At 44.8% G+C, this 14068-nt stretch overlaps 1 protein-coding gene across 4 annotated transcripts in view; it reads right to left on the reverse strand.

The window, feature by feature from the left end:
• MBNL2 (muscleblind like splicing regulator 2) overlaps nucleotides 1–13070 on the reverse strand; it is a 152349-nt gene extending 139279 nt beyond the window's left edge. For 2 of the 4 annotated variants that reach the window (XM_029210389.1, XM_029210390.1), the window contains exon 1: nucleotides 12828–13070. The gene's annotated coding sequence lies outside the window, so the exon portion shown is untranslated. The remainder of the gene's footprint in view (nucleotides 1–12827) is intronic. The other 2 variants (XM_029210387.1, XM_029210388.1) reach the window with 1 other exon arrangement.
• Nucleotides 13071–14068: the final 998 nt, after the last annotated feature.

Consider the following 14068-nt stretch of genomic DNA (forward strand, 5'->3'; position numbering starts at 1 on the left):
CTCTGAGCCTGCGCGTCCGGAGCCTGTGCTCTGCAACGGGAGAGGCCACAGCAGTGAGAGGCCCGCGTACCGCAAAAAAAAAAAAAAAAAAAATCCACAGCCGCAGAACAATTAACTCAGGACGCAGCATGTATCTGGCTAAGGGGACGATTATTAACTCGGGGATCCACAATGTTTGAACCGCAACCATCTCCAACTTCACCTCTTGGGTTGTCAGCCCGGCATTGTTTCCCCAAATCATCACTCCTCTCAATTATTTTTTCTGATCAATTATTTAGTGTGGTCTGGGTTATATGACAGCAATTTTACCCTGAGGGGGAAAAAGTTTCTTGCTCCCTAGTGGTCAGCTGGAAAATTTGTAGGTTTAATTAAAAAGGCAAATTTTCAACAAGGCGAAGAGTGCTGGCTGGGTTTAGAGGACATTAGTGAAACTAGCAGTAAAGAAAAAAAAAAAAGGCAGTGTTGTGATAGAGTAGGGGGGCCTGGGGAACTTCAGGTTAATTATCAACCTGGGAATTTTCCTAAGAAAAACTGGAGGGCTTATCTCAACTCAAGTTTTAAAGCCTTAGAACAGGCTTTCTCTAGATGAAACCTGGCCAGTTAGTCGGGAAATGGTTTACCAGCCTTCCCTGCCTCCCTTTGTTTGTTCGGGGAGGCCCTGAGTAGGCCCAGGCAGAACTGAGGGAGAAAATCCTTCCTGGTTTCTTTCTCCCACTCAGAGGAAGGAGGGCAGGTTAGTGCAGCCTGCTGTTGACTGGAGCTGGGATTAATTAGTTCCTTCGGTGACCTTGGCATCTACTGATGGCGGAGTGTGTCTCTAAGCCGCTGAGGACTGTGCTGAGAGCCGCAGAGAAACTCTGGAAGACTCAGAGCTACTGCTAAAACGATTGCCCTTTTGTCGTGCCAGAAAACAAACGCAACAAAACAAAAGGAAACCCAAAACACGTACTTTACCTCTGAAAACTGCCTTAAGGTGGTATTCAAGTTGTGTGAACATTATCATTCATCTGTCTTTCTATCATCTATCTATCAGTCAGTCTACATCTGTGTATATATACTAATCTATATAGCTATCTAGTTGTGTATACATTTATCTATATCTTTATCTACCTATCTCTATCTGTATATATAAATATTAATCTGTATCTATAACCATCTATTTATACAGTAATCTAAATCTATATCTATCTATAGGTGTATCTTTATTAATCTCTATCTATGTGAGTGTATTACATAGATACATATATATTAATCTATATCTATCTATTTATCTATTTCTTATCTATCTCCCATCTATCTATCCATCTATCCACCTATCTATCTATCTATCTATCTATCTATCTATCTATCTATCTATGGGTGGTTTTGCAAGTCAATGCCCAGGAACTTGCCAGGCATTTCCAGAGGTGCCTAGAGCCTATTGTTGGAACGGAAGACAATTTTCAACCCTTCCGTGCAGTTGGGGAAGCTGTCTGTCCCTCCCCCGCTTCACCTCCATCCATCACCTTTTCCCCACTGTGCTCAGGCCTGAACAGAGCTGAGGGAAAATGGAGAGCCCCACCCCCTTCTCTACCACAGCTGGTTCAAGGTTCAAGTACAACACCAATATGGGTCAACAATGCGACAAAGCTGCCAGAAAAACTGTGTATCTTCAGTTGCATAAATAAAGTATTCTTTCCTGAAAACAACAGGCAGTGCCCGCTGCTCCTATCAGAGGAAGCTTGTTTGCTATCTTTAAATATGTGAAGGGGCCCATCTGCCGAAGGGGCATTTGACTTGCTTAGGGTCAATCCAAAGGCCTGAACAAGGGCTGAGCACTGAAGGTCATGCGGAGTCACATCTCGTTTCAGCACAGGGAAGAATTTCATAACAAAGCGCTACGGTTTGTTTGCATCGTGGGGTCGTGACTGGCCGGCACATAGAGACGGATGAACAGCAGTTAGAGTCTGCTTGGCAGGACCGTGGCAGAGGGTAGACGCGAATTGTGCCAGATAGTTCCGCCAATTCCTTCCATCTTGGGATTCCCTTCTGCTTTTCATCGCACAGTTGTGGGTTTCGTCAGTTGGGTGGCTCTCGGAGGGGCGATCAGAATCTGGTGGGGTGTGCAAAGCTCCTCTGCCGACCCCGATGTCTCCCCACAGCTCACCCTCCTGATACCTGAGCACCCAGAGGAGCAGAGACGCGCAGCAGGTCACAGGAAGCAAAGAGTTAAAAAGGCCAAAGCTCTGCGTGGGTCCCAGCAGCCCCAGAGGCAGCGAGTCCCTTTGAGCCTGCCTCTTAATTGCAGCTTAGCTGCAACAGGGAACTTTGAAGAAAAGAAACAGGGAAACTCTGGAGATAGGGTTTGTTTTGTTTCCTGAGGGGACGGTCTTTGTGGTGGATGCCAGGAAGCTGATACTTCAGGGTTCAAGTGATGGGCTTCCTCAGGGGCAAATAAAGAGTCCTTTCTACCAGCTAAGAGTCAGGCGTGACTAGAACCCCAGAGACATGGGGCATCTGTGTGCCATTTAGGAGGGGTGCCAGGTACAGCCTTGGCAGAGAGAAGAGAACCCGGGGAGAGAGGTCATGGGTCAGCTCAGGAGCCAGCAGAGTAAGGGAGAAGGAGAGCCTGCAGTGCCACGATGGTCAGGAGATGCAGCCCGAGAGGTGGAACACGCGCCCCCGCCAGAGAACGGGAGACACGTGTGAGTGTAAACAGCCCTGCACGAGAACAGGGAAGTCGATGGCAAGGAAAGGGGATTTCTAAGTCCTCCTAGAGGGTAGCAAACCACAGCCACACAGAGCATCTCACTTTCACACAGGCCTCACAGCTGATAATGAGCGTGTTATCAATTGAAAGTATCTAGAAGGCACCTCGGACGAGATCTTTCTTTAAGCATCTTCCTGCACACCTGGACACACGCACACAGACACACGCACACAGACACAGAGGAGATTCAGGAGTAAGGAAAAGGCCCACTAATCACAACAAATAATGAAGATGATGCTCTAGCTGTCCCTGGAGATTTCCCAGGTCCCTTTGTGAGGAGGAGCTCACGGCTAAAACTGAACTCATGCCTGCCCAGGCTGCCAGGAATTGCTTGTTTGTGTTCTATTTAACCGTTTAGTGAATTCTGCTAACAGTACGTGCAAATGAGAGAAAAGTTTTCCCGAAGCAAACCCCTTTTGTTGCTACCCCCAGGTAAGCACTGTTGGAAAAGGTCTGGGTGTTCGGAAACCTGCCAACTGGAGTTTCACCCCCTGCTCTGTGTCACTTGTTCATGTATGACCTTGGCAAGGAACTCAGCCTCCTGGGACTTTATTTTCTTTGTAGAAAGGTTTAACTGAGTTGATGTACATAAAGCTCTCAGCAGAGGGCTTGGCATATAGTAGACACTCAATAAATACTTGTTTCCTTTCAGTCCTAAAAGGTTATTGGTAAATTAAAAATGCATAAAAATACCGGTCATCTTGTGTGTGGGCTAAAAGGGCATCTGGGCAGGGAAGACTTTCTCTAAATCCAGTTAGCGGGACCCCTGGTTCTAGGAGAGAGGGGTCCACATGCTGGACATACAGAAATATGAAGTTCTCGAGGGCAGGGAAGGCAGACGGACATGAAACAAGATCTAAGACTGTCCACAGTTTCATTGAAGCCACCGCTTGCGACAGCTGTCGTTTCTCTTAACGTCTTCACTCATAGCATGAGACTTTAAAACTAGCATGTTTAAACAAATGTGATTTTAATTGCACATAACACTTCCTCTACACTCTTCCTATTCTTTGGAGGGAATGAGGGGAGAATGAGAGCATCCTAAGGGAGATGCTGAGTTTGTCAGAGTTCCCCGAAGTAACCCGCTGAGGCTGCCAGACTTGCAGGCTCCAGCTCCGACCACTGTCTAGAGGGAAAAGTCTATGGCTGATTTTGAACACATATATTTGGTAGGAAAAGATATCTCTGGAGCAGACGTGGAAACAAGACACACTAGCCTTCCCTGGAGGCAGTGAGCAAATCTTTTTGGGAATTGGTGAGAGTCTGTGTCCACAGAGAAAACGGCCATCGCGGGCACGGGGCGCCATCCACAGACCTGCTGCTGTGGCCACGGAGCTGCTGGAAACTGCTGGAAGGCTCACCTTCGTGGCCTCCACCACAGCAGCTTCGGTGCAAGGCTTGCAGGATAAGTCGGCTCGACCTCTGCTCCACTCTTGGGCCCGGGAAGCCTGGAAAGGCCTCCTGGATGGAGGAAGCAGGTCCTGGCCCTCAGCCCCACAGAGCCTCCTTTAAAATCATCTCAGACCCGGAGGCCCACCGCCGTCTACGTTAACGCCAGCAAAGCCTCCAGGGCAAGCAACGAGCATCATCTTCATCTGGGAGGAATGCAGAATCTCGGACCCCGCTCCTGATCCACCCAATCAAGACCCTACAGTTTGAATTCGATCCCCAGTGATCAGCTGTGCACACGCAAGTGCGAGGAGTGCTGCTCTGGCTCGCTCACTGTAGGCATGAGGGCACGTTCTCATTCCCTTCAGAGTCCTTACAGCTGGGTTCAGCTGACGCCTGCTAGAGCCAGCAATGAATGGGCCCTAGGTCTCTGACAACAGGTCAAAGGCCTGTTCCTAGGTCTCCGACAACAGCAATGTCTCCAATCACTCTGGAATGACTGTCCTAACCACTTATACCCTCAAAATGTATATTTTGAGATACAGATGCATACATCTTGATCAACAATTATTGTTGGTTTTAAATGCTTTCTTTTGGTTATTAGTGAAGAGTTACTTTTTAAATAGTCAAATATCTATGTCTGTATCTACATGAAAGACCCAGGTAGGGAGTTCTCCTTATCCGCCGATACTCTGTGGCTCTCACCATGGCACTGAGTTGATATTGGCCTCCGCGAGGACCACGGGCTGAGCACTCATGTCAGAGAGGGTAAGCCCCGGCAGAACGATGCAGCGCAGGAGCCGTGGAGGCCGTGGTATGGTGCGCAACAGTCTTGGTTACTTATTTTTTGATTGACAGTTTTGCTCCTTTGTGGGTATTCGTTTTCCTGATTCCTTGCTAGCTCTTATTCTCTCTGGGCCCGGCCAGTCTTCCCCAAGGCTCATCCTTGGTCATCTCCCCGTCTCCATTTATGTTCCCTTCTTCTTGGAGGCAGTAAGCACTCCTGGCCTCAACAATGGCTTCAACACAGGTGTGTCTCAGTTTACATTTGCAGCCTGGTGACTAAGCTGTTCTCCATTTCATGTTGTCAGATGTCTACGGATGACCCACTTCGATGACCCATCGTTAGCTAAAACACCATTACCAGGACTCAAAACTCAAAACTCATCCTCCCTCCCTCCCCTGACCCCATTCCCATGATGGGCCCCTTTTTCCATCTACCCCTATTTTCTGTTAGGGTCCCACAGATATTTCTCCTGCTAGAAACTCCAGTGTCGCTTTGGCTCTTCTGAGCTCTCACTAGCCTCTATTATTTTTCCTTCAAGACATCTTTTAGATTTGCCCTTATCTCCTCCACCCTCACTCAGCCATTCTAAGCCAACTCCTTCCCACACGATGCCTGAAATATTGCAAAAGTTTTCCGGCCAGTGGCATCACTTGTTACAAATTTTCTAACCTCTAACCTGATCTCACAAGTTCAATTCAATCCTTATAAAGCATTAGACGTGATGCTGTAGGTAACAAATTAAACTCTTCCACATGGCTCTTTAGTTCTCCCATATTCGCACTCCCCCACTCTGTGTAAACTTATTTCCACACTGAAAAAATGCTTCTTTTCCAGCATTTAATCCCTATTCTTCAAAGTTCCACACTGGCCCCTACATTACATCATGCTGTTCCTCCCTTCTAGAGATAATCTTCCTTCCTCTATTTTTGACTATTGTCCTCTCCAAACTTTTTAGATCATATATCCCCATCAGAAAAATACTTTCGTGCAGGAACAACCATTATAAGGTTAGTTACTTATTTATAAATGTTATACTTGCCTAACAATACTAATATGCTACATACATTATCACACATGTGAAACGTGACATTTTAAAAGGACGGGTTAAATAACATATAAGATGTAATTTCAACTATTTCCTTTCCTCACGGACATGATGGCCTTGCCCTAGGCTTGGGGTGTAAACATCCCATTGTAGAAACACTGATCTAGAGACAGTACATCCATAGAGAGCTAGAGGAAGTATCTCTTCCTCTTCGGAGCCTTATCTAGTACTCCAACCCAAAAGGAGTTCCACTTTCCTGAACTCCCAGAGCATTGAAAACTACAAGCAGTAAATCACTGACATAATATATACTTCACCAAACCTTTTAAGTTGATTAGGTGAAGCTCGTATCTAGGATGCCCGAAATAGATAGGTTTTTAAAAAGTAATTCAATATCTTAATCAAAAACATACTGTCTTCCCCAAATTGCTTGGGTTGAGCTCTAGTCCAGTATGCAACATCCATTGCAAGAAAACTCCAAGCTAGGCTGCAGTGTCATTTCATTTAAAGACTGTTTGATCTCATTGAATATCATATGCACAGATTCCCACAGTTTTGAGGACCAGCTTTTCCGCTGTTTGGCTAGTGAGATTTTTAACACATTGCTTAACCTCACTCAAATTTGGTTTTTATTTAATTTATCAGATGGGGACGCGTAGGGGGCTTTGTGGCCATTAAAAGAGGCGATAAGCATAAAAACAGAAATGATATATGAAGTAAGATGCTAGTGTTATTACATTCAGTATTTATATATCATAATGTAAACTATATAAAGCACATCTGAGATTTCGAAAATAATCGGCCTCCTACCTTCACCTTGAGCTTTCTTTCTGCAAATAAATTATTTTTATTTCCTCTATTTTATTTGCTCAGCTGAAAACACGGTGCTGCCTCCCTATAGGATTTGGAGGTATGATCGGGCCTGAGTTTAAATCCTGGCTCTGCCAAATACCAGCTGTGGGATCAAGGGTGTGTTCCGGAAACTTTCAGAACTTCTATTGGCCAGCGTTAACTTTGCGGGGAAAACATTAACTTCATGAAGTTCTTTTAAGTTTCGAAATACACAAGATATGTGTGTTAAGCACCTAGTTTATAACACATGCCACTAAAATATTAATTTCTGCCCCAACCCCTTTAACAGGCTTAAGAGAACTCAGTGAGGTGCTCTAATGGGCAAATGGACTACTTTGAATTTTGGGTTCATTGTTGACTATGGTTTTTCCCTGACCTGTGAGCCTTTTACAACCATTTACGAATGTTATGTTCTAGAAGCACCTCCTTGCCAGTCATAGCCAGACTCACGTTGCCACTGTGTGCCTGGGTTGGGGCATGAAACTAGTGTAGGTTTTGTCTCCTAATGACTTCTGAGCAGTCAGAGCTGGGAAAGCGAAGCCAACCAACCTCTCCTGCTCTGCTGCCACATCCAGACTGCTTACTGTACTAGTTTTGAAGCGTAGTTGTCCAAGAAAGCATCTGGGGACAGGAGAAGGTGACACGCATACTTGTAACCAGGAGCACTTGTGTCTCCTGGTTTTCTAAACTCAAATCCAACACTGAAAAAAATCAATGAATAAAAGTTTTTAAAATCCGTTTTATAACTCATCTCCGCCAGAAGCTTTACCTAGTACATCCTCACAGGCATGCTCTAATCTTAGGCTCCCAGTTTTTAACCCTCTGTTTGAACTGTTAATTGAGATAAAGTCTGTGAAAGCCCTCTGTAGAGGGTACAGAACTATACATATGCTAATTATCCTTCTGATGGCATTTGTGTGCTGAGCTGCTCTTATCTTGTTTGTAAGTGTCTTGTGCCCCAGCTAGTGTGGATTGCAAACTGCTCAGGCCCAGGGACCTGCAGCGTCTTCCATGCCTCCTGCCTCCTTCTGCTGTCTTCTGAGATGGCTCACTCCCCCAGAGCTCTTCTCTGGCAACCAGCTCGCCTCGATGCTCCTAGACCTTAGAACCTGCCCATCTGCCTGCCAGGACCCATCGCTGAAAAGAATTCTTGAGGCTCCCTTACACCCTCAGTCTCCTCTCCCAGCTCTTCCCAAACTTGTGGCTTGTCTGTGCCCAGAGAACACACATTAATTTTGATGTCAGGGTGAAAAACAAAGCAAAACAAAAACTCTGTGTTTAAAAAGGGAAATAGATTTTTTTTAAAGTAACTGTGCTTTTAAAAAAGAGTTGTGGTGTGTGGGGGTGGTGGAGCTTAACCCTCCAGGGTCAGGAATCAGGTTTCCTTGCTGGGATGGGGACGGTGAGATCTCAGCCACCCCGAGGCTCAGAAGTGTGGGAGAGGGTCTAGGATTTCCTTTTGCTGATTGATGGCTAAGATCCTTTTGGACGATGCACCCATATTCCCCAGTCATTTCGGGGCTCTCTCCCGAGGCTCAGAAGTGTGGGAGAGGGTCTAGGATTTCCTTTTGCTGATTGATGGCTAAGATCCTTTTGGACGATGCACCCATATTCCCCAGTCATTTCGGGGCTGTCTCTCAGCTTGCTGAGACGGGGGGAATGCTCTCCATAGCCTCCTAGTTTGGATTTGTGGAGGCAGCATTCTCATACGTCTGTTGCTGATCGTACATCATTATATGTTATTTAAACAGTATTATGCTGAGAAATATAGTAGAGGTGAAGAAATTACAGAGTTAAAACTCAAAATTCCTTCTCTTATACCTCCCCCAAACACCAAAACTGTCTCAAACCTACAATTAATGTTTGATGGTTAACAATGTTAAATTAATGTTAGCCAATAAAGTTATTATTAAAGTCTTTGAAACTCACAATTCTGCATTGTTTCTTTCTGTCCTACATTTTACACATACTCAAAGTTAGCTATTAGGTAATTGACTTGTTCTAACCAAATGGCAAAAGCCAGGGGAGCCAAGAGGTGTTTAATAAACACTTGTTGACTGATTGATGGAATATACCGACCTAGGATCTCGGAGACAATGCAGTCTTTGTCAGAGCACTAAGGTAAATCAGTGGGTCCACTTTTATTACCAAGCGTTTCTGCCATATTGAGGGGAGCAGGCCAGCCGAAAACTTATCCATCAGCACTGTGGCTCCGGATCACAGAAGAAACCCTATGGCCTCGCCTTTCACACCTATGTTCACTCTTAGCAACGGAGCGGGGACCAGCTTCAGCTCAACGAGGCTGAGCAACTGGAGGCATGGCCTGATGCAGACCAGCCATGACGCCACCTTGAGCCCCTTACTATGAATATCATCACAGCTGCAACTAACAGTTTGTGCACATTAAACAAAACAAAACAAAACAAAACAACAAAAACCAAAAAACAACTGAGCTGAGTAAAAATCTGGAGGTAAAAAACAGTATTGCAACTAATTTACAAAGCCCAGCTAAGTCTTCCTGCATCGTTCTTCTGAAATAAAGCAAAGCATGAAGTACCAAGTTCCTTGCTCCACCCGGCAGGGGACATCTGTGCCCATCTGGTTCCTTCCAGAAAGTATGCCTGGGCACATGACATCTTTACTTCTCTTCACAGCCACTTCCTCTCTTTCTTTGCTGGGCCTTCAGGTTGGGCCTCAGGCAGGTTTTATGAGAGGAGCTAAGTGTCCTGCCCCTGTGCTGCTCTACCCCCAGGCTTCCGGGCTCACCTGGCCTGCCTTTGGACCTACAGCTTTCTTGTGACTTTGCTCCGGGCTGACACTGATGCCTCACACCTCCCTATCTTTCTATAACGCCCCTCGCCCCCCTGCCCACCTGCTCCCCAGAGATGCCAGCTTTCTCTGCCTGACACGGCAGTCACAACTGTTTCTGACCTACCAGCTCTCCTGTGCAGCTGTACCTGGAGCTACTCAAGACCCCAAACTATGTTTTCACAACCAACAGGTCCTGCAGGTGTCCCACCTCTTCGTTAATCAGAATCCATTGCCACTTGCCACGTGGCCAGCCTCCTTCTATGTTGATAATATGTTTTGTCATCTTGGAAAATGTAAACAAATCAGTAGGCCTTCCCATTTTTTTTTTTTTTTTTCTTATTGACGTCTCGTTGACATACAATACCCAGCTTTTCTCATTACCGGTAGGAAAGTGCAGGAAGAAAGGAAGAGAAAACGCATGCAAGCCTGAACCTTATCAGTCTCCCATAAGGAAATCCCTCAAACTCAACATCTGAATCCGCTTCTCCCAATTCTTGCTCGGAAGCGTGAGTACCTGATCTTGAATCTCTGTGGCACTCCCCGAGCGGGACTGGCTGGTAGCCATGTGATATTGATTTGTGTTTACCATAGCAACAGCAAATTAAAACAACTAGCAGGGAGAAGGCAGGCTGCTAACCACTAACGCTGCACAACCAGTAGATTTCACAAGCGTATTTGTCTCCTTTCCTCTCATTCTCTCTCTCGTTCACTCCACTTGCACACATGTAATACCAAAGTCAAAGAAAAAAGCACTAAATGCTTTGGGCACTGCAAGGCCTGTGTCTGAAGGGTCTGGTTTGCACAGTTTCTAGTATATTGCACGAGATCAACGGAGAAAATGCACACAGCAATGCTCTGATTTCCTTGGAAATTGTATGCGTTGGTCTAAGGATAAATATCCCTAGAAAACGTACATGAACATGAAGTAGATTGAAGCGTTCTGTATATATGACTATATATCTTAACACCCTAAGGCATTTACCAGTTTCATTAATAGGGAGGTTTTATCCCTTTGTACTTTAACTAGCTCACTGTGTCAACAGACAAACAACTTTTTTGTGTTTTTTGGATGCAAGGTCAAGACCTCTCAAAATGCTAGAAGTATGAAGGAAAGTGTAGCAAGTATTATTCAATTCTATTAAGAGAGAGAAAAATTGAGATGGGTGCTTGCTCGAGGCTACACAACACAAGCAGTCCTAAAGAGGATGCAGACAAGGACTGGGAACTCCCGAGAACTCCAAGCTGTTCTAACGGAAATTCTTTCTGAAAAGCCTCCTTATTAAAAACTAACCATCCCCTGATCGCGACGACCAAGGTTGCCACTTGTGACACGGGATGAACAGCCTGCAGTACTGGACTGCCCTTCCTTGGGTCCATCTGCACGAGGACACGGTGCTCTTTCTATCAGAGCGGCTGTTCCCACCATCACGACCAGCCGCGAACTCGGTGGCATAACCTGGGCCCTAAAAAGTGGCTCTGGGGGAGCTAGGAATGGGGCCACGGGGACTGTCTGCCCAGGGGGCAGTGCTGGGCTCCACTGAGGGGAAGTGGGACCAGAAGCAGAGCTGTGCTCCACTCCCTGCCACTTCCAGTCAGCACAGCCAGGGTCCTGCAGAAAAACCGCCCTGACCTGCCCGACATGAGGAAGCAGGTAGGAGAAGGTGCCCTATTTCTGCTGGAGGTCGGTTTAGGGTTTAGAAAGGACGGGAATATGAAGACCTAACTCAAGACCTGCCAAGTGACAGTTAGAACGTTCCTAGCCAGGACATAAAAAAATATTCCTCTCCACGAGCTTGAATAAAAAACACACAGCAGAAATAGTTGGGAGATGACGTCAGAAGTTCTGGGCTAGTGTCCTGCACTTCTCCTTGAAAGTAAAAGCAGTGGGTCTGGAAGAATCTACGTGGCATTGCCCTTATTTAAATGAGTACTTCTACGGCTTCTTCCGAAACAGGCAAGCTAGCTGAAGAAACTTCATCTTATGTACAGGTTATAAGAACCTCTTTATCTTTTTACTTTATTATCCTCAAAATGCACATATTACTCAATTAACAAATATCCTTCCACTTAACCTTTGTCTTTTCAAAGGCCAGTGATGTTTCTTGAACAACATTCACGGTGGTGATGGTTACGCAAGTCAGATTTTTTTTTCTTTGCTTCAGTGCTTGCTAACTATTCTAAAAATGTTACACATTTATTGTAAACATATGCTTCTGAGGCCTAACAAAAAAGCACAGTTTCCTCATGCCTGGCAGAAATTTAAAACGGAAAAGGGCAGAAAGAATTCTTTAACAAATATATCCTTTCCTTCTCTTGGGCCAAGTGTGTTAAAAATAAATCTTCTCCATCATTTCTCACTGCTGCTTCTCGGCTAGAAAGTTGATATGGTTCGGCACAGTGAAAACACAGCTTTAAAAGCTAGCCTGCCCTCATTAAATTATTCTGCTGGCTGTGTGTTCTCATTAAAAATGCATAAAGATCAGATAATTGCAGTAAGCATTATTAACCCAGCTTTACTTTTGAATATAATGGTTCCACTTTTAAGCTGGAAACAAAGGCTCAGACATGCCAGAAAAAGAAATGTAAACATTGAACTACAGTATCAAAAACTTGTCAGAAAGCTACCTCTTGCTGGCTTGTTAAAAATGTGCTTTTGAAACTCAGTTAAAGCCGTGGCATTGTAGAGCTAGGTAGGTCCCTAATTTCCAATAAGTAGACGTAGTTTTTGGGCTAAACGTCCAATTGATAATTATTTACCGTGAAGTTTTTTTTTCTTTTTCTTAATTACGAGTCTGTTTTCAAATAATAGGATCAACGTAAACTTTATTTATTCGGGAGCTAACTACGACAGTATGAAAATTTTCTAGAACAAGAAAATAACAATGCTCCCAAGAATTCAAACGGTTTTTGTTGAGTAATCAATGGATCTATTCTTCGAATAAAAACTCGTTTTATGCCTCACCCCAAACAGGCAGCATAGATCCACGCTTTGCCATTTCTCTTTCTCGAATCAAAATGTTACGTAAAACTCCAGGGTCCCCCCTGCAAGTATTACATTTGAACTAGTGGAATCCGGTTTCCCTGGCTTCCCTAAGCAACATACACGGAACGCAGCATACTGCAGCAAACTCTTTAAACATTCAGGAAAAAAAAAAAAAAAAAAAAAAAGAAGAAGGGGGGGATGATTTCCCTACCTTGTTTAGCTCTGCCTCTCCTTTCCTTTTACAGTAACCCCAGGAACATCTGGCAGAATCAAGCGGCCGAGGCTTCTCCGCTGCATCACGAGGAAGAAATTTCCATGTAAATAGTTCTCATTCCCTGTTTATTGTACTCTGAGAGCCGTCTGCCGTATCTGGAAAATTTTGCCTTCAGATGATGAAGCAAAGACAGTCTAAACTCTGTTGCTGTAAGCTGCAGCCCTTCCTTCCGACAAATCCCTCCCAGCTGTGAGCAGCCAATCCCCAGCAAGTTCGTCAGCCCTACTCGTCTGAAACTGGCCCTAATAGGATGACTGACACAGCAACACAGCACTTGCAGTGTGTGAAAACAGTGCATCCATACTGATGAAAGAGGAATTTCCCTCTCAGAAGAAAGCAATCAGAGCACCAAGACAAAGTGGCACATAATTGGCAGAGCAGAGAGAGGGGTAGCTCCGGAAAACACCCTTTAAGACAGCCAGCCCAAAGCTTGTGGCTGCATTGTCAATACTTTGGAAAACAGAAAACTCTGCACATTTAGGGAAAATCCAGGTTGTACATGAAACTGAAGTCGTTACCCCATTGGACAAAGCATATATGTTTTTAAAAGGAAAACAATTCGATGTCTGCCATGGAAATTAATATACCTTACAAAACGTTTGCATATGATTTCCATTAGTGAGGAAGGATGTGTTAGCCCAAGTGCATAGTCAAAGTCAAAACACGCTTATATCCCTCGCACAGTTTTCCTGTATAACATCTGTTACTGCAGTGGTTAGTTACTGCAGCCCATATATCTTTCCTCTTAAGTTTTCAGACTCCCCGGGACTTCAATTAAAGAATTCTGAACAATAAAATTGATATCTGTACTTTACCCTTTGTGCTCTTGGCAAGATCCCCTGAGAGGATTAGGTGTGCCTTAACCTAACCTTAGCTTCCTTGGTTACCACTTGATAAATACTGTGCATTGGTCCATATTGTCGTTAATGAAGCAAACAGCACAGGAGGATGTTTACTGCTGAACACACGTGGCACGTGACCCAAGGGGCGCCATCAGGTGCAACTCCACAAAGGATGGTCTGGAGGTGCTGAAGTTCCCTGAGATAAAGCAGAAGAGGAATGGAAAGCTTAGTAAGGGTTATTTACTTCTTTCCCAGTCAACGGTACTCCGTTTTGAAAAAGTATAAATGGCATTTAGAAAACACAAAAAAGCATACATTTTCCTTCCACTAAACACA

Source organism: Monodon monoceros, unplaced genomic scaffold, assembly GCF_005190385.1.
Source record: "Monodon monoceros isolate NGI ecotype Baffin Bay Population unplaced genomic scaffold, NGI_Narwhal_1 Super_Scaffold_8, whole genome shotgun sequence".
Lineage (NCBI taxonomy): Eukaryota > Metazoa > Chordata > Mammalia > Artiodactyla > Monodontidae > Monodon > Monodon monoceros.